The sequence below is a fragment of the Suricata suricatta genome, chromosome 9 (genome assembly GCF_006229205.1).
Source record: "Suricata suricatta isolate VVHF042 chromosome 9, meerkat_22Aug2017_6uvM2_HiC, whole genome shotgun sequence".
NCBI lineage: Eukaryota > Metazoa > Chordata > Mammalia > Carnivora > Herpestidae > Suricata > Suricata suricatta.
The window spans coordinates 123,514,189-123,539,423 of NC_043708.1; the positions used below are offsets into that span (position 1 = coordinate 123,514,189).

Genomic DNA, 25,235 nt, shown 5'->3' on the forward strand with positions numbered 1-25,235 from the left:
GCCTGGAACAGAAAGCGCCCGGAGGCTACCTGCTGGAAATCACAGGGACAGCAAGGAGCTGGGGACAGAGCCAATGATAATCAACTAACCAGGCGTCAGTGCTTTGTCAACTAGTTCTTTTTGTTGTCTGTGTCTCTTTTGTTTTCTCTTAATTTCTAAAAAAGTGTGTGTGTGTGTGTGTGTGTGTGTGTGTGTGTGTGTGTGCGTGTGTATGAAAATGCCTCTATCCTGCCCTGTTTTTGTAAGGGAAGATGAAGAAAGATCTGGCAGCTGTCAGGAGCCAGAGACACAGGAGAGCAGAAGCTGCGCATGAGGAGCCATGACCATGCGGCCTTTCCATGTTCAGGAACTCCGTCATCTTACATAGACACTGGAGTACTACATGGCGATGAGAAAGAATGAAACCTGGCCATTTGTAGCAACGTGGGTGGACCTCGAGGGGGTCATGCTAAGTGAGATAAGTCAGGCAGAGAAGGACAGATACCATATGTTTGCACTCAAAAATGTAATAGGAGAAACTTAATGGGGGACCATGGGGGAGGGGAACGGGAAAAATAGGTGGAGAGAGGGAGGGAGGAAATCATGAGAGACTCTTGAATGTTGAGAACAAGCTGAAGGCTGATGGGGGTGGGGCAGAGGGGAAGGGGGTGATGGGCATGGAGGAGGGCATGGGGATGAGCCCTGGGTGTTATATGGAAACCAACTTGGTAATAAACTATAAAGGAAAAAAAAAGAAAAAAGAAAGATGAATATATACATATAAAAAAAGGAAGTCCGTCATCTCTCTTTTTACAACAAATCTGATATATAGTCAAGGTCAGTCAGAGTTTGCTGAACCCCACTGAGGAGGGAAAACTAAGAACGACCCCCCCCCAGCGCCCCGCCCCCCGCCCCCGGACAGCTCTTCCTTCCTATGCAAACAGCTTCTCAAACAGCTGTGTTCCACAGTGGGTTCTGATGACCAGGCTTCTCTGGGGTGTGACAGGTATTTCTCAAAGGGTTTCAAGGTCAAAGCAGAAAATCTGTTGCTACTATAGGACAGCTCAGGGCTGTTTCTACATGCGGTAGGCTGAATAATGGCCCCCCAAAGATACCCGGTCTTAATCACTGGAAACATGTGTGGTAAAAAGGTCTTTGCAAACTCAGCTAAGTTAGGGATTTTGAAATGGCAGATGATCTGGATGGTTCCTAAATGCATTCACAAGAGTCCTTAGAAGAGGCAGGCTGAGGGAGATTTGACACAGATGGAAGAGAAGGAAGCAATGTCACGGGAGAGGCAGAGACTGAGGGATGGGCCACAGGTCAAGGACAGCTAGCAGTCACCAGAAGGCGGGAGAGGCATGGACCAGATTCTCCCAGAGAGAGAGAGAGAGAGAGAGAGAGAGAGAGAGAGAGAGAGAGAGAGAGAGAGGAAGCTAGCGTGGCCCTGTGGACACCTTGATTGTGACCCAGAGATCCTGGTTTCAGACTTTGGGCCTCCAGAACTGAGAGAATTCATTTCTGTTGTTCTGTTTTCAAGTTTGTGGCAATTTGTTCCAACAGCCACAGGAAACTCATACTGTGTGTTCAATTAAAACAAAACTACAAGTTTCCTGAAGGTCTGGGGCTCCCTCTGATTTGTTCTCTGTTTAATGTCTAGCCCCCAAACATTGCTGGGCCTTGATCATTCTCAATAAACTTATTTACTAAAAGGACGCTTTTTCAAAAAAAAAAGAAAAGCATCTTTTGGTACAAAGTTTGTCCACCTTGGGAAATACCGATTTCTTTTTCACGCGAATCTCTGGACAGATATGGATGGGGGTGTTTAAGTTGGAAAGATGTGGAGGGGGTGTTTAAACTAGTTTCTTCACTAGGAGCCAGGTTTTTCACCTTGGAATGCCCGGCGTTTTACAAAGTGCCTTACACTCGGTGGGTGATGGGAAACGCATGTGGCTGTTGATGCTCAGATTGTGAGGGAAAATATTTATGGGAGTGAATGGCTCTGATCACACATTTGTATTAACAAAAACGTGATGCTTTGAAATGTTTAAATGCTACCCAGGCACTATTTATAGATTCTCCATTTAAAAGGAGAGGCAGTCAGAAATGTCATGCTTGCTCAGCTTTACGGTAATAACACTATTTATTGCAGGGATACAAATAGTAATGCTAGCAATATTTAGCAGTGGCATCCAGCTTTCCGTTTCTCGTGCAAGTTAACGCGGTGTTTTGTGCGTCAGCTGCAAATTATCAATTACAGTTCTCCTGAAGGGGGGCAGCTTCCTTTCTGTATGCAAGAACGAGAGAAGCCCTTACTTTCCTTGCCTTCCCCAGCAGGTTTATTTTAGGCTTTTAAAAGAAAAAGGCACAGGGGCGCCTGGCTGGCTCAGTCAGAGGAGCATCCAACTCTTGATCTCGGGGTCTTGAGTTCGAGCCCCACATTGGGCGTAGCGATTAGTTAAAGAAAAGTTTGTTTAAAAAAAAAAAGAAAGATGCACAAAGATATGAGTCAGATTTGTGGGCACTTTGCAGATGGGGGCAACGCTGGGTGCAGTTCCTTTGGAGCACTCCGTAACACAAAGCCCTGGAGCCTGCTGCCTGCTGGGTTTATGTGATTTTCAGTTTGTTCAAAGATGCGCTCCTGGGAAGGAATTTAAGCAAGACTGGGGCAAACAGGTGGAAGGTGGGGGCAAAAGGCAGGGGGTAGTGGCGCTAGTGTTGAAATCATTCCAGTCTCTGTTTAAGAAAGATTTGTTTTGGGGTCCCTGGATGGCTCAGTTGGTTAAGCTTCAGACTTTGTCTCAGGTCACAATCTCATGGTTTGTGGGTTCGGGCCCCACCTTGCACTCTGTGCTGACAGCTCAGAGCTAGGAGCCTGCTTGGGATTCTGTGTCTTCCTATCTCTCTGTCCCTCCCCCACGCTCTTTCTCTCTCAAAAATAAATAAACAGTTAAAAATTTGAAGAAAAGAGAGAAAGATTTGTTTTGAGGGCATCTGGGTGGCTCTGTCAGTTAAATGTCCAACTCTTGGTTTCGGCTCAGGTAACAATCTCAGTTTGTGGGTTCAAGCCCCATATCAGGCTCCACGTTGACAGCACAGAGGCTGTTGGGGATTTTCTCTCTTTCTCCCTTTCTCTGTCCCTTCCTATTCTCTCTCTCTCAAAATAAATAAACACTGAAAATTAAAGAAAGAAGGAAGAAAGGAAGGAAGAAAGATTAGTTTTCTCTCCACAGAAAACATTCCTGTATCAACGAATTCTAAAAGCTATGTACGAGAGGGGCTTACATATCCACATGGAAAGGGTTGCTGGGAAGCAGACTTGTATTTAAGTGATTAGTAATAAAAGGTCAAATTGTAGGAATCAAAAGATGTCTAAGAGAGGAAAGCTTTTTAACTCTGAAATCACAGGAGTCAAAGAATGAAATAAGTTCTCACGTTTCTCTCCTTTTTCAATAGTTAAGAATAGTTATATTTTGTTATTAAGGGCAATTACAGGATGGACAGCATTTTTTGTTTCACAAGATAGTTTGCGTTTCCCCCAGGTCTCTTGGTAAAGTCATTTGAAAAGAGCAATGTTCTGAATCAATGAGGGAGTGAGTAACCCCTCTCTGTTAAGACTTATTAAGATACCAATTAAAATATCAGAAATCTAGAACCTCTTTAGTGAATGAGCCTTCTTGAGAAAGAAATGAGCCTCTTAGGAACTATGTAAAAAGAAAGAAGAGCGAACACTTTAAAAGTAAGTGAAAACCTTATTCAATACACACCATTAAAGGCAAGCAAACCACTGAAGCTCCTGCCTCTCTTTTTCAAAAGAACAAGAATCACAGTTAGAACATAGATGGTATTTCCTTCTCAAATAAAGAAGAAGGGGAGAGAACAACCACATAATCTGTTGCAGCTTTAAAGACAGAAATGTAGGGGTGTCTGGGTGGCTCACTTGGTTAAGCTTCGGACTCTTGATCTCCACTTAGGTCATGATCTGAGGGTTCTTGAGATTGAGCCCCTGTGTCGGACTGTCGCTGACAGCCGAGACCCTGCTTGGGATTCTCTCCCTCCCTTCCCCTGCCCCTCCCCCACTCATGTGCTCAGTCTATCAAAATAAAGAAATAAACTTAAAAAAAAAACAAGACCCAGAAATGGAGCAACACTCCAGAATCTTAAATCATTAAGGTAAAGGATAAACTGGAAAATCAAGTATAACATTAGAAAGATTCAATCCTCCAGGAAAATTATAAAAGAAAAGAAAAAAAATCAAAAAGGGACTCTGAGTTGAAACCACGGTTTTCCAAAACTGATGGTGAGACAGCTTGTGGCAAAAGGTCAATAAATATTAGCCAATGCTGATACTCTTCCTCCTAGGGAAGAAGTTAGTGCTCCAGATGCTCATTTAAACTGTAAGCAAATAGAATTTCCAGAACTGATTGAAGAGCTCAGACTGGAAACTGTAACAGTGTTGAGTATACACTTGATTTCATAGGTACTTAAACTATTCCACATTTCATTCCAAAAAAGAATCTCAGCTGTGTGGGGCAGTTACATAACAGAGAAGCTATAAATAAAGAAAGAATTAGTTCAATCGATATATAAATAAATGAACGGGGCGCTGGGAGAACAGAGCTATCACCAGAGAGCCAGAGACTGGCCCCTTAGACTGCTGTCTGTAATCTTGAGAGCATCTCAATTTTTAGAAGATGCTGCAGTCGGTGGCAGAGCTAAATTTTGAATTCTCCACTGGGTGCTTCTCCCGGCAAGGGCCCATGGGGTCTGACAAGCACACAGAAAGGCAGCCAGCTGGCGACTCGAAAAGTCCTCAGTCAAGAATAGAGAATTCAACCACGTTTTCTCAGTGTCCACTGTGAGGTGAATACAACCGCTGACGTGAGGTTGCCTGTTCTATTCGTGTTCTTCTTTAAATATAATGAAGACTGGTGCTTTTCTGCTTTGCAAAAGTGCTGTAGATTAGGATCCGATGAAGCAGCTGAGGCTGGAAGCTTCCCAAAGGCAGTGGAAAACTAAAGTATTCCTAAAAAGAAAGAAGAGAAAAGAAAAGAGAGAACCTCAGAGATTGTCTACCAGGATCAATGGCAGAGAACCCTGTGTAAACCTTTTGGCCATACACTTCCCTTTCAAACAGCATTTCCAGAGTTATGGCAATAAACAATCAGTACCAGTGACAGAAAAATAGAAAAAACTACAAAATGATTTATCTCAAATACACAAGCTGTGAGGAAATGGGATAAGGAGAAGAGGAGAGAGAAGGTGTAAAGTCAAGGGCACAAAATCCGAAGTGTCAGATTTTTCTCAGCAGTTACGACGGTATATTTATAAAAATACAAATATTTATTTTTTATCTCTTTTTAGAAATGAATGAGATAACAGCAATTTGAATACGACTCCCAAGTGAAGAAACAACAAAGAAATATAACAAAACATATGTCCAAAAATAAAATTAAAATATGGTCATGATGGTCTAAATATGGCAATTTTAAGACTGTGCGACAGTGGATTAAATTTTCCTATTTAAGAAAAGTTTCAGGCTGTATTTAAGAAAAAAATCAAGAATATTCTACTTAAAAGGGAAAGATGGATCAATGTGGAAAAAAATAAAAATAATCGTTGGGTCAGTAAATATCAATCTAATGCATTATGATATTAAGCAGACAGCAAAAAAAGGGTGATGCAATGGTAGTGAGTTTATTAGGTGAGAATCAAAGGCAAAATAATCAGTGAAACCAAAAAGTTAAATGTATATGAGCTTAAATACATTGCAACGAAGTATGTGGGAGAAATTTAGAATTTTAAGATGAAATTGGAATAAACAAAATTGTCGCAAAAATTCTTAATCCACTATAACAGTTAAATGAAGTAGGAAAAAAAGAAATAATAGTTTGCAAAACTGCAATTAATAAGGTTGAACGAGCAATTTTAGGGGGTGAACTTAAAGGGAAAACATCGAATGTGGCAAACTTTCACAAAGGAATTAACAAGAAATTTCAGTAAGGGAAAGATACTCTAAATGATATGCACTACATATATGATATCACTGCAAAAAATGTTTATATTTTATTTTAAATTTAAAAAATGACTGAATGCCAGTGAAACAAAGATTCCAACTCTTACCTAGTTAGAGAAGAAATTTGAAATACAGTAACATATCATTTTAAAATATGGAAAACCTCCATCAAATTCTTGAACTCAATGGAAATGTTTAGAGAAAACTTCACTGCTTCAAGTGTCTTTATTAACAAGAAAAGAAAACCTTCAAAACCCAGAAATACAGTTCTAGAAAAAGAACTAAGCACAAACCTCCATGAAAAAAAGACATGTCTGATTGAACAAATAAGACAAGAAGTATTCTCTGAAACACTAAAGCTGATATCTCTTACTTTGAAACGGCAGGGAAAAAATTCACTAGTAAATTCAGTAAAAATTTTTTTAGAAATTTGAAAATAAAAATTGAAACAATAGAAAGAGGCTGATATTCATAAGGGAATATGTTGTCCATTTACAATGGTGATACATTTCAGCATTCGAGTAAAATGGATGATTTTACCAAAGTTACAGAATTTAAAATGTTACAGTAAGAGGCTGAAAATGTAAATACACCAATATCTTAAGAAGAAATAGAAGTTAGCCAAGAAACTGCTTTTCTTGCTACAAAGACATAATGAGTTAAATAAAAAATTTTCCAAAATTTGAAAGAAAACTATTTATAACATAAAAAAAAATTTTAAATTTTTATTAGCTTATTCTAGCAGACAAAAAATGATTCTGTTCTTTTTCTTAGTTACATTACAAAGGAAATCTCTTTCTGGACAAATCTCTTATAAATGTGAGAAAAAAATCTGTAAATAGATTATGACACTATTTCTAAGATAGTTTTACCATGAACAGGCACACTTTATTACAGTAATATGTCCAGATTAATACAATGAAACTATGAATAAAATACACAATGTAAATAACTTCAGAACAAAATGTATATGGCCTTAATAAAAGATTAAAATATTTGATAAAATTCAATGCTCTTTTCTGGTAAAAATTTAAAACCAAAAATAGGAAATACTTCTTTAACATGATAAAAACCTGCCAGTCTGTAATAGAGGAACTTTTGAAGCATTTCACTGAAAAACAAGGAAAAACAAAGATGATTTTTGTTAAAATTGTTTAGCATACCTCTGGAGATTCTAGTTGTCCTGACAATGCTTTAAAAATTCACTAAAGAATCAGTATTATAAAAATTTAAAAAATATTAATGCTTTAAATTGAACCTGAGGAAATTAAGGATTCCAACTAAAAGTATTAGAAATAAAATGAAAGTTCATGAAAATATACAGATAAAGGCTAAATCCACACAACTTCACAGCATTTCTAGTAAAAACCAGCAAGGACCTACCACTCTGAGGTGGTCCCACTCATAATACTAACAAAAATACGTAGTATTCCAGAATTATCCTAACTCAGGATGTACAAAGAAAACTAGAAAATGGTAAAGTTTAAAAGATGTAAAGGAAGAAACTGTACTATATGATGAGATTGAATATTAAAAAATAATGCATTTTCCCACCTGTTAATTGTTGTATCTGATTTGCTTTCAATTAAACCTATAAAAATATCTATATAAATCTGATAAAACTTATTCCAATGTTATGGCTCAACAATAAATATGTATGAACGGTAAATACAATTGTTAAAGATGCTTCATCACCATAAAATAGCAAATGCAAATAAAATAAAATATATGCTTATTAAAAATGTAGAAAACACAGAAGAGTGTAAATGAGAAAATGAACATCATTATGGTTTTGGTTTAAAAACAGATATACATCTAAATACAAGAGAGAATGTAGGGGTAGGCTTTCATATGTAAGAACTTGGTAAATGACAAATATTAACAAAGCAAATGGAGAAGTAATAATTATTTAACGAATGCTTTGGGGATAATTGGAAATCAAAATGAAGAAAAAAATTAAGTTAGATCCAGACCTCAAATCTACCACCATAATAAATAGTGGGTGCATTCAATGGTAAACAAGAAGTATTTCCTATTATCATGGAAAAATAGAAAACATGATAGAACTATGTATGGACATAATTTTGGTTATTCAAACAACAGAAAAAGTAGATTCATAAAATTCAATTTCTAGAAATAATATAAGATGATGAAAAATATTTGAATGAAATGATACACAAATGCTTATTATCTAAAATAGCTGTAGGATTTATATAAATTCATTAGAATGGAATCAAATGCCAGTGCTCGAGACAGATGTTAAAAGAAAAGGGATAGTGTGAACAAAATAAAACACCTGATAAACCAACCAACTATCCTAAAATTTAAAGAAATTCACATTGAATCAGTGTGTCATCATTGCACACCGACTAAATTAAATGAAAGTAAAGCAAATAGCAAAACTCAGTGCTAGCTGTGTTTTGGGGAGACAGAGGACTCATTCATCAATGGCAATCAAAATCAGTTTCTTCCAGAAAGTAATCTGTGGACACACATCTTACAAACAAACAAAAGAATGTTTTCACTCAGGAAAATGTGCCTCCCAGATTTTTTTCCAATCAAGTGAATTTTTAAAGAAATTATATATACAAAAAGATTCTTACCATAGCGTTGTTTCAACTGTCAAACACTGAAAGCAATTCATTTAATGGGAAAGTAAATTGTGAATACAGCAATGAATTATCACAGGGGTTCGTCAGTCCAAGGCTAGGGGCGTATCCCCCCAAAGCATACAAGATTTTCTTCGATATAAGAATTATTCTACTAAAGAATGTTTGAGAGTTACTCCTTTCCAGGAAAAAAAAATTAATGGTGATTACAGATACAGTGAAAAATGTGTACGAGACAAATAAAAGTGAAAAAAGCAGAAAATAAAAGTACCTAAAAATGTATAAAATGATGGATAAAGGTGTGAAATCCATTAATGTGCAGATAAAACCCAGAGAAAGGCTTAAGGTAATATAAAGAGTTGAATGATTTAACCAACAAATGTGAATATTGTTTTTAAGGTTTTTCATTAATAAAGAAAGGTAAAAGCTAGGTGGGAAACTAGAAAAGGTAAAGATGTATCCTTAAACTCTGACTCGTGTGGGAATCATGTGCCTTTGGGTATGCATTTCTCAAATCACACCTTAGCAAGACCACCTACTGAACTCATAAGTGCATTCACCCCGTTTGGGCGGGGGGCGACACAGAGCAAAAGAAAATGATTTCAGATCTGGGATTTCTGCCACTTCTCTTATTCATTTCCTGAGGATTTTTTCCTTGAGTAGAAACGCTCAAAGAAAAATTGTGGGTTATTTGAGCAATCTGAAACCAAATCTCTTTTGACTTATTGGTGTTTACAATGTGCCAGTATCTCTATGGTTGTTTCTGGTATCAATTAATATGATATTTAGTTAGATATCTTTATGATACTTTGTTTAAAAAGTGAAACAAATTAAAGTATTTCCATCAAAAATAGCACCATGCTTTTACTGATGGCGTGTGTGTGTGTGTGTGTGTGTGTGTGTGTGTGTGTTTTGTTTCAGGATCACGTGGGAGAGGGTAGGGGTCTTTTGGCCTTTATTTCTTGCCTGCTCAAAGGAAGTTTTGAGGACAAAGGCCTCGTGAATTTCATTTCTGTATGACCCAGCCAGCCCAGGGCTGTTCTTGTGTAAACCACAATTGACGAAAATAATCAAACCAAACAAAAATACTAAGATAATTAGAAAGCAATGGAATGAATTAGGATGATAGGCTAGAAAGCAGTAAAATAATAAAATAAAATAAAATAATAAAATAAAGAATATATATGAAGTATATGTACTCTTTCAGAAAATTTATCCTAAACTCTGCTATTAAACTATCTCCTAAGCCATTTGTTATTAAGACGGCATTCACACTTGTCACCCTTAGAACACCTACAACATTGCCATACAGCATCTGTGTGCTTTTTAACCCCTTACTTTCAGAAAGAGAAAACAAAGCCCTTTCTTGTATTACTTTCAAAAGGGTCATTTGAATGTAAGCCTTCTTTGTAGTTAGGTCTTTCTAAACTTTGCAGCTGGACATGGCATTTTAACATCAGGAAAGTCACAGAATGACAGAGGAGGCCATAATTTTGAAAGGGCAGCTTGGGGTGTCTTGGAGAATGCTCAGAACGTGAGGCCAGAAGTCTTGGCAATAAATTGCTAGTTTGTCCAGTTTTCCTGAACCTGGGAATCAGCGCATAAAAAACCCGGTGATAATGATGACAGTGAGGGTACTACCAATGTCACCCATTAGTTCTGAGACTCGAAACCAATTATTTAAAAAACAATTTTAATGTTTATTCATTTTTGAGAGAGACAGAGACAGAGCGCTAATGGGACTGGGGAAGGGAGGGAGACACAGAAGCGGAAGCAGGCTCCAGGTTCTAAGCTGTCAGCACAGAGTCCCACACAGGGCTTGAACTCATGAATGGCGAGATCACGACCTGCGCCAAAGTCAGATGCTTAACTGACTGAGCCACTCAGGCGCTCCTCAAAACCATTTTTTTCAAAACTAGGTAACATGTTAAGGCTAAGGTGTTACACAATTTCAAGTTACTACTTTATCACAGCTGAAGACAATAGTTCCTATATTGTAAAATCTGAGTGCTGTTTAAGAATTGAGTACTTAGTGTAAAAGTTACCATGTTCCAGGCAGTGGGGTCATCTGCCCATCCTGCCCTGCCTCTCAGCCCCCACTCTCAAGAGAGAAGGCAAATCATATCAGTGGGCGCCCTCTCCCCCTTGGCTCCCAGCTTGCCTCCATCCCCGCCCCCACCTCTCCCTCAATTTGTTTCAGATGGTATTTGAGGGTTGCATTTGCACCTATGGATTTTCCTCCCCCATTCGTCAATCTGGGGGCTGTTTCACCTTTGGCCCTTGGGGGTTTGTTAGAGATGGATCTCAAAGAACGGGTGAGTCTGTACTCAAAGAAGTTGGTAAGAAAAGTATTTCACGGGAAAGGAAATGGCAGCAGCAAAGATACAGTAGCTGGACATTGAGCAACGAGGAATGGCTGGAGGGCTCTGGATGGTGGGCAAGCCTGCAGATGTAAGTGTCCACGCAAAAACAGCCCTAAACGTGTCTCCCTCCAGGTCACAGTGGCAGAGAACGGCCACTCAGTCTTGTGTGCTGGATCTCTATTGATTTCTTCCATCCCTTGTTCAATCAGTAAGTTACTTTTCTTTCTTTTCTATACCTGTACTACTATTAGTGCCATATGATTACACCTCTACGGAATTTATTCTTTTTCATTTCCAAGAGACTTTTATAAAATGTAACACGCAGTGCTGGTGAGGATGCAATAAAATCTTCTCATACTTGGGTGCTGCAATTGTAAATCACAAAACTTCCTGCAAGGCAAATTAAGGGTCCAAGTACATAACAACAGTTTTTTTTAAGTTCATAGTCTCTGACTCAGTCATTTTGCTTTGAGAAATTTATCCTAAGAAATATTCAGGAGGTATCTGGGTGGCTCAGTCCGTTAAGCATCTGACTTCTGCTCAGGTTATGATCTCCTGACTCATGGGTTCAAGCTCCACATCAGACTCTCTGTTGTCAATGCGGAGCCTGCTTGGGATCCTCTGTCTCCCTCTCTCTTCACCCCTCCCTTGCTCGTGCATGTTTGTGCTCTCTCTTGCTCTCGCTCTCTCACACTCTCTCTCAAAAATAAACATTAAAAATATTTTTAAAAATAACCAAATGTTCACAAAAGGTATATACAAGGATGTCCATGACAAAGCTGTTTAATATTGTGAAAATATTGAGGGGCGCCTGGGTGGCTCAGTCCGTTAAGCCTTCGACTTTGGTTCAGGTCATGATCTCGTGATTGGTGAGTTGGACGGCTAGCAGCGTAGAGCCTGGGGCTTGCTTCTAATTGTGTCTCCCACTTTCTCTACCCCTCCCTCTCTCTGCCACTCACCCACTCATGCTCTGTCTTTCTCTCTCTCTCTCTCTTTCAAAAATGAATAAACATTTTTAAATATTTTAATAAAAAACCGTGAAAATACTGAAAACAGTTTACATATGCACCAATTCTTGATTGGTTTAAATTGGTTGAGACTCACAGGTGAGACTGGATTCTATTGATTGTTAACAACATGCAGTAAGAAAAGCAGACTACTCTACAGAATGATGCTGGGTGTGTAACTGCACACCCTATGTACTGATGGCCAGAGAAAAGAGAATGCACGATTCATTAGTTACATATTATCACTGCATGGCAAGGTAACAGGTGGCTTTAAGTTTATTTTACTTGATAGGTTTTCCAAGCTTTTGATATTAAGTATTTGTTGCTTTGCTGGCTGTAGGGCTTGAAGAAACTTCTTTTTTAAACTTTTTCATTACAGCAAAATATGCAGAGCATACATTTTGTGCCATTTTAGCCATTTTAAGTGTATAACCATTTAAAAAAATTTTTAATGTTTTTTTAAAATTTATTTTTGAAAGACAGAGAGAAACAGTGCAAGCAGGGGAGGGTCAGAGAGAGAGGGAGATACAGAATCTGAAGCAGGCTCCAGCCTCTGAGCTAGCTGTCAGCACAGAGCCCGATGCAGGGCTCGAACCAACGAACCATGAGATCGTGACCTGAGCTGAAGCCGCACGCTCAACTGACTGAGCCACTCAGGCGCCCCTGTATAACCATTTTAAGTAAAAAATTCAGTGACATTAACTACATCCACAATGATGTGCAATTATTAGCATTATTCTTAAAAGTTTTTCATTTCCCCCAAACAGAAACTCTGTACCCATGAAGCAATAACTCGCCATTCCTCTCTCTTCCCAACCCCTGGTTACCTGTAATTTGTTTTCTGTCTCTATAAATTTGTCTACTCTAGGTATCTTGTAAAAGGGGAATCATTGCAATGTTTTCCCCTTTGTGTCTGATTTATTTTATGTTACACAGTGTTTTCAAGGGTCATACATTTTGAAGCATGTATCAGAACTCCCTTTAAAGGCTAAATATTAATTTATTGTATATGTATAGCACATTTTATTAATCGATTCATCTGTTGATGGACTCTTGTATTGTTTCACCTTTTGGCTATTGAGAATAGTGCTTCTATGAACACTGGTGTACAAATATCAATTTAAGGTCCCAGTTTTCGATTCTTTGGAGTGCCTACCCAGATAGGAAGTTGCTAGTTCATATGGTAATCCTCTGATTAATTTTTGAGGAATCTAATGCTTTTTTTGGTTAGAAAATAATGACATATTTAAAATCTCAATGTGATTCCGCTGTTAAGCATATAGAGTAAGGAGGGACAGCTTAATGTTGATATCTATCTGTTATAAAATTGAATGCCTCACAATGTTCCATGTTTGACATGTGCCCCCACCAGCTAGAGTCCTATGCCAATTTTTAGAAAATGTCAATATAAATTTAATTTATCCAAATATCCGTAAGAGCTCCATGTATGCCAAGTATTTCGAGGCTAGAAGCTAAAAGAAGCTTTGTGATCAGTAACTCTTTTTGGAATGTTTCAAGTTGCAAAATCACCCCTGAGAAAACCACATCATTTACTTTATTGCAATCTTTTGCCAACACTTAGATCTTTCCCTCACATTTCCACACACTAAATTTTCAGTTCCAGGCAAACTCCATGTGTTTTCTTTAAGGAGTTAGGTATCATTTTTTTTTTAAATCAGAATGTCACTTTTAAAATTTAGTCTGAAATTCAATTCTGTTTAGTTTAAAGAAATTTTTTCTTAGGTAACTTGTCAGGAAAGTATGAATGATTGCTTTATGAGTTGAATATTTTAAAGAAGAGAATCATGGAATTTAATAAAGCATATTGTTTTCTCATGGGCTTAAGGCATCTACAAAGGATCCAATTCAAATATGAAGTTTAACCTTCCTGAATTTTTTCCACAAAAATCTTTTCTTATTAACCTGGCAAAAGAAAAAATCTTGCCAACACTTTTCAGGACAGGGGATATCTCTTTTGATCTGCTTTGAAAACTCTTTCATACAAAGAGAAGGTTCTAGAAAAAGAAGAATGGATAAAGTATAAATAGGAAAACAAGCATCTTTATAAACATTTGAGTTTCAAACATTTATGGATGTACAACCTAATTGTGTAATCTAAAACCACAGGTACCTAGGATATATTTCAGGAAAAAAAATCCAATACAGTGTATTTTATAGTGGATCAGGCATATAAAAAATAGACTTATGTGGAGAATAGGGACATTAGGAGGGGAACATAAAAATAGAAATTTAATAGGCAAAGGATTTATGTCAAGAATGCATAAAGAATTCCTGTAAATCAATAAGAAAAAGACAAACAATTCAGCTTCAAAATTGACAAAATGTTGAACTGGTAATACCCAGAAGAGGAAACCAGAAAATGTCTGATAAGCAAATAGTAATATGCTCCACTTCATCAGCAACCAGGGGAATGCAAATTAAAACAACCATGAAAACGCATTTTATACCAATGGCATTGGTAAAAAAATAAAGTCTAACAGCATTAGGTAATAGCACAGAAGCAGGGAAATAAGGACTCTCCTTATGGGAGTGTAAACTGGAGAAGCCGCTTTGGAGAGTCATTTGGAAAAATCTAGAATAGTTTGAAAATGTACATCCCCTGTGACCCAGCACAAACTGCTAGGTTTATACTCTAAAGAAACTTACACATGCACTTAAGGAAATAAATGCAAATCCCTTCACTAAAAATAGCAAATCTTATGGGGAAAACAGGGTTGGGGAAGATCACTCAAAACCTGTGGAATTTAGTCTCCCTAGAAGTAACAAAAACAAAAATGTTTTTAAAATCATGACAAAAACACAGAACAGTTAATCCACTGCTGGCATTTGCCTCTAAAACCCCAGATGCCTATTCTTTGGGGCTCCTTCCTGGACAGGTAGATGTGGATTTTCATTAAAATGTTTATAAAATTAAAAATGTGGCCCTTGAGGGTCGTTTTATTCCATCATTTCATTGTTTTACTACAGGGGGAAATGTTCCAAGTTCTCTATTTTCTTCATCTGCACTCTCAAACATCACCTGATAATTTATCAGTGGAAAGCATAGTGGCCTTTGAAGCCATTAAACTTGTTACTGTTTTCTCTGAAGAAAGTACTCTATAGGGGTGCCTGGGTGGCTCAGTCGGTTAAGCGTCTGGCTTCGGCTCAGGTCATGATCTCATGGTTTTTGGGTTTGAGCCCCGCATCAGGCTCTGTGCTGACAGCTAGCTCAGAGCCTGGAGCCTGCTTCAGATTCTGTATCTCCCTCTCTCTCTGACCCTCCCCTGCTCAGGCTGTCTCTCTCTGTATCTCAAAAATAAATTGCAGGGGCGCCTGGGTGGCTCAGTCAGTTAAGCCTCCGACTTCGGCTCAGGTCAGATCTCACGTTCGTGCGTTCGAGCCCCGCGTCAGGCTCTGTGCTGACAGCCTGCTTTCTGGTTCTGTATCTCCTTCTCTCTCTGCCCCTCCGCCTCTCATGCTCTGTCTCTCTCTGTATCAAAAATAAATAAAACATTAAAAAAAATTAAAAAAAAATTTGCAAAAAAATTTTTTTTAATTAAAAAAAAAAAGAAAGAAAGTACTTTGTAGATTTCCAGCTCAGGTCTGTATTCATTCATTCATTCTCTTTTAATCACTTCAAGACCGTTACATGTTGGGAAAAACCAGCTATGAGTCAACATGACTTCCATGTTCTATCAACATCCTTCCCTTATTTACCAACGGTGTATTAGGTCATTTGTACAAAAAGTAACCCAAGTTGTAAAACGGATGTTCATTACAGCATTGTTATGGTGAAGGGTTGGACAGGAAGCCTCTAAATGCCTCTCACTTGGGAATGGATAAGTAAAACATGATATATGCAAATTATAGGATCTTGTGTAATAACTAAGAAATAAACTAAATCGATAACATCAACATGAGTAGATCTTGAAAACACATACTAAGTTTAAACAGCAAGGTACAGAATACATAAAAAGTTTAAATCATGTAAAATAATACCACAGATAATGTGTAGTAAAAGTATAAAAATATAGATCAGGAAGATACACTCCAAAATAATAATCACAGTTTTCTCTTCAGTGGGCAGGAGAATGAAACCAGAGTAAAACCATCTGAAAATTTTATTTCTTTAAAGCAAACGAACATCTAAAAAAAATGAGACCATATTATTTGCTGCAAATCCTGGCACATGGATCATATGTCTCTTTAAAACGTTTCTTCTTATTTTTCTGCATTAAAAATGTTTCCAATTAAAAAGGTAGGAATTTAACTCAGTTTAACTGAGTACTGAAGGCTTCCTATGGGTGCACATGCCTCTAAGTAACATCGATAAAGAAATGGACACAAACTGCCTACAAATCATTTGCCATGGTGCAGATGGGAAAAAAGGAAGGCGGCGGATGGGAAGGAGGAGGGGTAGGGTGGAGTTGGGTGGGAGAGTATGGAGAAGAAAGGGCTAATCCCACATCTGGGAAGCAGGGTTGCTCCTTCCTAAGAGAGGCAAGGTTTCGTGGAGTGAATGAGTGAGCATTTTCTCCTTAAGGTATGACACGCAGTAGATAAACTACGACCTTTTTAAAAAACTTTCTAAGTGAAAACCCAAGAAAATGAGACTAAGGAGTCCAATGGTATAATCATATGTGGCACAGGAAATCCTAATTCCACGGAATTTAAATGTTATTTTGATAAGGCAGAATTTGAGTCCCCCCATCGGAGAACACTAACTCCATTCTGCTGAATAAATTCATATTTGTAAATAGTGCATTTTTTAAAATGTTCTCCATGTCTGTGTTTAAAGCAGAAGTTTTAACACCTTACATCACAAGCTGTACCACTCTGGGAACACCTTTGTCTTCTCCTTATACCTCAGTTTCCACATCTGTTAAAATAGCCATGGTAGCAAAAATCACCTCTGTGGGTTAAAGGAAAGGGAAATAGTGCATCAGATACAATGCCTGGCCAAAAGTAAGCACTCTATAATAAAGGTAAGTTCTTTTCCTCCTCTCCTAGAAGAATCTATTTATATCTAAGCAATATCTATGTTGCACTAAATAGAAATAATCATTATCTATTCATTAATGTAGCATTTCTATTTTGTCACAATTTGTTATTCCAACACAACTTATTTTTATAATCTTGAAAATAATGAAAGGTACAGTCCATTAGAAATAATCTGCATTTCAAATTGTTACAATTTTGGGGCACCTGGTGACTCAGTCAGTTAAGCATCCAGCTTTGGCTCAGGTCATGATCTCACGGTTCATGGGTTTGAGCCCTGCGTCGGGCTCTGTGCTGACAGCTTAGAGCCTGGAGGTTGCTTCAGATTCTGTATCTCCCTCTCTTTCTGATTCTCCCCTGCTCACACTGTCTCTCTCTGTCTCTCAAAAATAAATTTTAAAAATATTTAAAAATTTTCAAATTCTTACAATTTTCTTATCACACAGGGGTAATAATCTTGGGCTTCAGTGAATGACTCGAGGGCTGCTGGGGTCCCTGATCTCTAAAAGATGCAAAATCGCATGTTTGAATAGAGGCAGATTTTTCCAGAGAGAGAGAAAATCAGATGACCTCCTCCTAAACACTGCTGTACCCTTATGTTGAGTGTTTTCCTCTATAACCTGGCTTTTACATTGTATACGAAATTTAAAACTACCTGTCTACATTTATGATGGGGTTCCCCATCCTTCTCCTTAGCCTTGGGGTATGGGGCTAAAAGGAAATAAATCAGTAAAACAAGAGAAGAGTCTGGTGCACAACAATAACAGTCAGATGAACACACCCCTCTGTGTCTGTGGCCCGTTCAAAGGCAAGAAGCAAGCAGCAGCCCAGGGGCAGCTGATACATGATAAGCAGGTGAATGGGATGATATTTGTAAGAATATTCAACCTATCATCTTTTGTTGGAGGAATTTTTTCCACTGTCTTAGTTGTGAACCAAGAGGAAATGTGCAATGAAAATTTAATACCTCTGTTGTAAATGTCAAATTTGGTAGAGCAAAGAAACGTCTCTATTTTTATGTTTCAAGTGAAGATTTGGGGGGAGCTCTGATTCTTTTGGGAAACGTCCAACCCCGTTTATCTTTCTTCACCCTCACTCCCATTGACCAGGGACCCCATGGCAAAGGAAAGTACCATGCACGCTTCTCACTCTGGTCCCTTAGTAATGACTTTAGTCCCTTTTTCTTGGCTGGGGTCCTTGGAGATCCTCCTATTCCCCTCTCCCAAGGTCAAGGGGCTTCTGGATGACACAGTGATCCTGTACATCAGCACTTCCTTTTCTTTTTCATAAGTGGACACCATCCACTTTTCTCTCAGGGAGGGGAGGGAAGCTTTAAAGTGGCCTCAGAAATTTCACCTACTCAGGTAATGGGACTTAGCACCTACGAGCATAACTTCTGAAATGAGGGCCAGGGCCGCCCTGCAGAGGGGGACCTGCAGGCCCCAGAACTCTGCCCCAGCCTCCTCTGCTCTCACTCTCTGCCTCATTGCTTCTGCACCACACAGCCTCCTCTGGGGTATCCTATATCATGCAGTGGTTTTCAAACTTTTTTTCTTTTAAGTAGTAGAATTATTCTTTCCAAATGAACTATTGAGCCAAAATCCAATCTGTAAAACAGCTTGAAGCAGAGCAGAGCTAGAATGGGGGAATGGGTCGTATCTTTACCTACTTAACTTCTCCACCAGGGAGGGGCACTATAGCACTTCCCAAATCCCAGGGATTCCACTTGGTGGAAAGAAACAAAGCAGCCACTGGTCACTCATCCTGGAAAGTTTGTTGATCCCAAAGAGCAAAATCCAGTTCCTGGCCCACTGATCACTGAAGGGATTCACTGGAAGGCTGCTGTGTAGCTGAGAATTGTAAGGAAGGCTGGGAGAACCAAGTGCAAAAAGGAGAAAGAACCAAGAGGGTTTAGATCAGCTGAGCTCCTTCTGAGAAGCAGGGCATGTATGATCATACAGTTTATGCACTGCACAATTCCGAGGTGGTAATCACTAGACTTGTGTGCAGTGCACAACCTACACAGCCATCCATGACAACCCTGAGCTGGGCCCTTGGGATCCCCTTTAAAAGAGATGATGTTCAGATGCTGGGCCATCCAAAGCAAGTGTATTTCCTACTCCTGTGTACCAAGCGCTTTACTTAGTTTAGCTCATTGTATCTGCTCCAAAGCCCACAGAACATCATAAAAAGCATTGGGAGCCCTTGTTGCAATGTGGATTTCTAGGCTTTTTCTCTTAGGATTCCATAAGATAAAAACGTTTGGGGTGGCAGCCTGGGGTGGCAGCCATTTTACAAGCACCGCAGCTGATTCTGATGTGAGTGGTACCGGAAGCACACTTTGGGAAACACTGCCTCACATGCCACATCTATTATTGCCATTCTACAGATGGGAAAGGCTTCACTTACCCAAGATTGCACAGCTGGCGATTGGCAAAGAGAGAGAGGGTTTGGATCCAGACCCTTCTGGCTCCAAAGCATGTGAACTTTTCACTATACTCAAGACATCTCTCTTTGCACCTAGTTTCAGAACCTCAGTTCCCTATGGTCCCAAATGTCACTTCATATGTTTCTTTAAATGGATTTAAAAAAAAAACTTAGACTGACTTTAAAAGAAAAATGTTTTATTATGTCCATAAATAGAAAACTCGCATCACTTGCTACTCACTATAAATGGGAGGTCATTATGAAAATGAACTAGCAGCACTAGTGACAGATCCTGGACCCGCACCTGGAAGGCAGGAGCTTTGCCCATCCTGAAAACAGCTGGCCTCAAACAATGTAGTCTTTGCCCTAAGCCTACCTGTTTACCCGTCCCCATCGACAGATAAGCAAGCAAACTTGACATTCATGAAGTACACACAAGACTTTCTTAACCTGAGGTCCAAGTATGGGCTCAGAGGTGAGGTTTACCCAACATGGGACAATTTTTTCATGCTGCTTGATCTATGTGAACGCTTTCCCGGGTTGAGGGTCCATGGCCCTCTTCTGAGTCTTGTGGGGTTCCATTATTCAAAAGAGTTTAGGAACTGCTGCTGAAAATGAATGTTTCCCATCTGGATTTTCTCTTTAGCTTGTGTCCCTTGACTTGCCTTTGTGGCCAATCTTCAAGGGCCCTGCCAAGTGCACTTCAATGGTCTTCAACTTTCCCATATGGGCTTCAGGGACTTCTCTGAAAGGACGTTTTGCCAGTGTTTCCACAAGTGCCTACCGGAAGGGTAGAAGGCAGCAAGGGAGGTCTGGGCTGTAAATGGATCATGACATGAAATGTCATCTCCTGGCAAATGTCTGTTTTGTGACTAGTCTGCACCTTTGGTCTGGATAATGTACTAAGTTGAAGCATTTCCCTACGGCTTTCCATTTTCTTTTTTAAAAATTATAAGTGGAGCAATAATAAATGGATGGCAGACGGGGAGAGTCAGGTTTCTTACTGTTGTGCTGAGAGCAAAGGGAGAAGGTCACCCGTGTGCCAGTGGGTTAGAGCTGGGGACCGAGTATGAGGCTTCAGCGCGAGTTTATATTTACTCTAGTCTAGATCCAGGTATGTGTAAACACACATGAGTATACACTCATGTTTTCTTGTTTTGCCAGGCAAGAGGATCTAGAAGCAAGAAGCACACCTAGTGCCCAGATTTTGGTTTCTCACGGGTTCTCCATCAGAAGGAATGAGAGCTCTTGGAGAAATGACTGATGATAGGACGGAGGTAGGTGATACAGCAGACCAGCTTGGAGTATCTCATACTCCAGAGGATAAGGAAGATCTGGGCAGAAAATCCCCCAAGGACCAACAAAATCCGATGATGGGGATACGTCAAAGGGATGCAGGAAGCAATGGATGGAGCTCCCAATAGCCACAGCTGGAACAAGCTGAACAAAGAAAATAGATAACATAGTATTGAATTGTAACCCAAAATATGAAGTACATCTACATGAGTCTATACCAATAGAAACAACAATTGAATAAATACATGAGAGGATAGACAAATCCTCTATGCAGAATAACTCCCAACAATTTATGGAAATATTTCACTGCGAAGGAGGGGGAGCATATATCACTGCCCCTTAAGCATACAGACTTTCTTTCAAAGAGGATAGAATGGAAAGAGAGAGGGGGAAAGAGTAGCTCCGCTGTGGAAAAATCTCATAACGCCACCTCAGCCAGGTGGTCATAGTCAACATCAACAGTGAGAAGTCAATATGTATCCTTCATAAAATGAGATGAGAAAGCCACCTTACCCCCATGGTTTTCCTCCCAAAAAACACATTAGTCTAGTCTAATCATGAGGAAAACACCAGACAAATTCCAGTTGACAGACATTCTACAAAATATCTGAGCAAAACTCCTCAAAGCTCCTAAGGTTATCAGAAACAAGAGAAGTCTAAGAAGCTCTCACAGTCAAAGAAGTCCAAGGAGATATGATAGCTAAATGTGAGGTGGGATCCTCAAAGGGATCCTGGAACAGGAAATAGACCTTAGGGGGTCACTGAGGAAAGCTATATAAAATATGGACTTTAGTTAATAGTAGTAGTGTGTCAATATTGGCTCATTAATTGTGACAAATGTGTCCTAATAATATAAGATGTTAATAATAAGGGTGCCTGAGCGGCGCAGTTGGTTAAGCAGCTGACCTCGGCTTGAGTCATGATCTCATGGCTCATGAGTTCAAGCCTTGCATCGTGCTCTGTGCTGACAGCTCAGAGCCTGGAGCCTGCTTCAGATTCTGTGTCTGCCCCCTCTGTCTGCCCCTCCCCACTCACCCTGTTTCTCTCTCAAAAATAAACATTAAAATTTTTTTTTTAAAAATATGTTAATAGTAGGGGAAACTGGGCTTAGGGCACACCGTAAACCTCTGTACTAACTTTGCGTTAACCTAAAATCTACAGCTGTTCTAAAATGAAAGATTTACTTTAAAAAAGACAAATAAAATTATAAAACATTTCAGGCATATAGAAAAGTACAGAAAATAATTTAACAGACATACATGTACCCGTTATCCAGGTTGAACAGATACTAATATTTTACCACATTTGCTTCAAATCTCTTTCATCTTCTCAAGAAATAAAGTATTACTAATACTGTTAAAATTACTCTATTCCATTCCTCTCTCGTCACTCCCAGAGATAATGTCTGAAGTTACTGTTTATTATTTCCATGCGTATTTTATACTTACGCTACAGCTGTATATTTCTATTAATGAATATATGCTATCATTTTGTGTTAATACTTACATAAACAGTAATATGTGGTTATATAACTTTTGCAAATTGTTCTTTTGCACAATATTGGTTGTTAAATTTATCTATGTTGATTTACTTTGATCTGTTTCGTTCATTTTAACCTCTGTAGAGTACCTTATTGTTTGAATAATGCACTATTATTCATCTTCCCACCAGAATTGTTTCTGATTTTTATTATTGAAAACAATGTTGCAGTTAACATTCTACTATATGTCTTCTGGTGCATACATCAAGAAATGCTCTCTTTAAGAGCAGAATTGCTGGGTTGTGGGGTAGGTGCATCTTTAACCTTATGGATATTGCCACGTTGCTCCCCAAAGTGGGTTCACTAATTTATCTTCCCAGTAGCAGTAAGAGCTTAATTCCCCCATTTATCCCTGTGAACAGTTGGTACTGTCCAATACTTAATTCTGCCAACCAGGTTTAGGGAATATATTTTTTCACGCTTATTGGCCGTTTTGGTTTCTTTTGTGAATTCCCCGTTAATAGCTATTGCCATTTTTGTATTGCATTGCTTATACTTTGCTATACTTTGTATTGTGAATACATATTTAATTTGTTACAAAAGTAACACAAGGTTTTCAGGTGTCTTAACCCAGTGATGTCCTGGAGCAGGATCATAGAGCCTCACAAAATCCAGATGAATGTCTCTTCTGAACTCTGTATTCCGTGACCTCACGTTGGTAGCTTTCATTAGCCAATGTGGAATATTTGCACAGAGGAAATGGGCCAGCTCCACAAATCAGACCTCGCTCCCCAGACTACTGTCAAACATTTGCAACTAGCACACTATTATCTTAACCTCCTCCTGGATCCTGCCTGGCTCAACCATCTCCCACAATGTGTCGGATTTCAAAATAATCCCTGACCTCCCAACTTTTTTAGCATATTGGAACTGGGCCTTGGACCTCTTTCGGGAGCTATCTCAACAGGGTTTCTATAATATAAGATACATTCAACATCCTATTAAACTAATACATCTTCAACTGTAAAGCTCATCCCTATTCATTTAAAGCAAAGCTAGGCTCCTTCAATGGCCATCAGACACAGTAATCCAAGCACAGAAGGAGAATTTAAATACCAAGGGATCTCAGATATCACTCTTCATCCTCTCAGTTCATCCAGCTCTTCTTTGGACAATTTACCGGTAGGTGTAGATCCAGTCTCTGTATGAATATCCTAATAACAGAGTTCTTTCCGGTACAAGGCAGTGCTCCAAGCAGAGGTTATTTATTTCTACTGGAAAGGAAGAAACATTCCCAGAAAGAACTGAAATCTGTTTTCCTTCCCATTAGTCTAGCTCTGTACATTGGAGTTACCTGGTTTAAGTCCAATAATCATTTTCCAGGTACATAGAAGCAGAGGCCATAGAAGACTTCTCTTAATGTCTACATGTCTTAATCATCTTTCATGGGACATAGCATCCAGCCCGTTATTACTCCTGCCCCTGTGTCAGTGTTCAGTTCTTTTGTTGATCAGTGGTCCTCCAAGGACATGTGTCAACACCTTGATATCTCCCGAGGTGGTCTCCACACTGTAGAGTGCAGACATCTGCATAACTTTACGATCTCGCTTATTTGCAGGGTGTCCATGAGGCCAGAAACAGTTTGCTGCCAGTACAGAGCCAGACACATTGACGTTGCTTTAAAAAAAATACTGAAGAAACGTACAAATATATCCTACAGAATGAGGTTTATACAGAAGTTATCACAAAGAGGACATTTTACAGGAACATTTTTAATAGTCAATTGGGAGATCATTCCTCTTATGGATCACCTATGGACACTCGTATCTGCTGTGGTGATGAATCTGTTTGTCTCCCCATATCATACTCTTAGAAAAATACGTATGAGAATTTAGAAGTGCAAAAAAGATGAATTCTGCTCTAAGAAATCCTAATGTGTGGGAAATCTGTGTTAATAAAACAAATTAGGAAGCAGTTGTTTTCTGAGCCTGGTTTCTCTTGCCTTGATTTATAGACTATTAATTACTTACCAGAGAAGACAAAGTAGGAGACATGTGGGTTAAAGTATGAGATACCAAGATACCACTCTCAATTAAAAACCAAAGGGGGAAATCATGGTATTGCAGAAGCCAAAAGGTCTACTCCAACAGGACCATTTCACAGAGGAGAAAACAGAGGCAAAGCAGCCTGCACAAAGTGATACACAGCACTACAGAGTAGAGCAGGGCAGGTAGGGGCGAGGAGGGGCAAGCCTCTCTGCTGCTGATAAAACTTCTCAGAGCGGGGTGCTTGGGGGGCTCTGTTGGTTAAGTGTCTGACTTCGGCTCAGGTCATGATCTCACTGTTCATGGATTCGAGCCCCGTGTCAGGCTCTGTGCTCACAGCTCAGAGCCTGGAACCTGCCTTGGGTTCTGTGTCTCCCTCTCTCTCTGCCCCTCCCCCCCAGCTTGCACTTTATCTTTCAAAAGTAAATATTAAGAAAAAACTCCAAAGAAACAAAAATATCTCAGAGCTGGTGGCTTTAATCAGAGGGAACAGAAATCTTGATGTAATCCTACTTTGCAGGTACTTCGCTGATGCATTTCAAAGCCAAAGTAGCAGCGGGGTACCTGGGTGGCTCAGTCATAAATGTCTGACTTCAGCTCAGGTCATGAACTCGCAGTTTGTGAGTTTAAGCCCCACGTTGGGCTCTTTGCTGACAGCTCAGAGCCTGGAGCCTGCTTTGGATTCTGTGTCTCCTCTTTCTCTGTTCCTCTCCCACTTGCACTCTGTCTCTCTCTTTCTCTCTCTCAAAAATAACCATTAAAAAATTAAAAGAAACCCCACCAAAGTAGTATCTTTAATGCTCTCTGCCAGGCAGGGATCTTTCCTATTGGTGTGTGTGAAAGTTAATTATGTGGGGAATAAAGACGGTACATCCATTTCCGAGATCAACCTCAGCAAATGACGAGTGAAAAATGTGGAGCCATTTCAGCACTTCTGGTGTTACTTACTTCCTCGGGTTACCTTGCGGGGAGTTGAACATCTCTACCATCAGGTTGGAGGTAGGCTAGTGCCAGA

The 25,235-nt window shown here is 39.2% G+C and overlaps 1 long non-coding RNA gene across 2 annotated transcripts in view; it reads left to right on the plus strand.

The window, feature by feature from the left end:
* LOC115301862 overlaps positions 1-24,200 on the plus strand; it is a 36,629-nt gene extending 12,429 nt beyond the window's left edge. For both annotated transcript variants that reach the window (XR_003913329.1, XR_003913330.1), the window contains 2 exons: positions 20,564-20,676; positions 23,794-24,200. This is a non-coding gene — a long non-coding RNA (uncharacterized LOC115301862). The remainder of the gene's footprint in view (positions 1-20,563; positions 20,677-23,793) is intronic.
* The last annotated feature ends 1,035 nt before the right edge of the window (positions 24,201-25,235 follow it).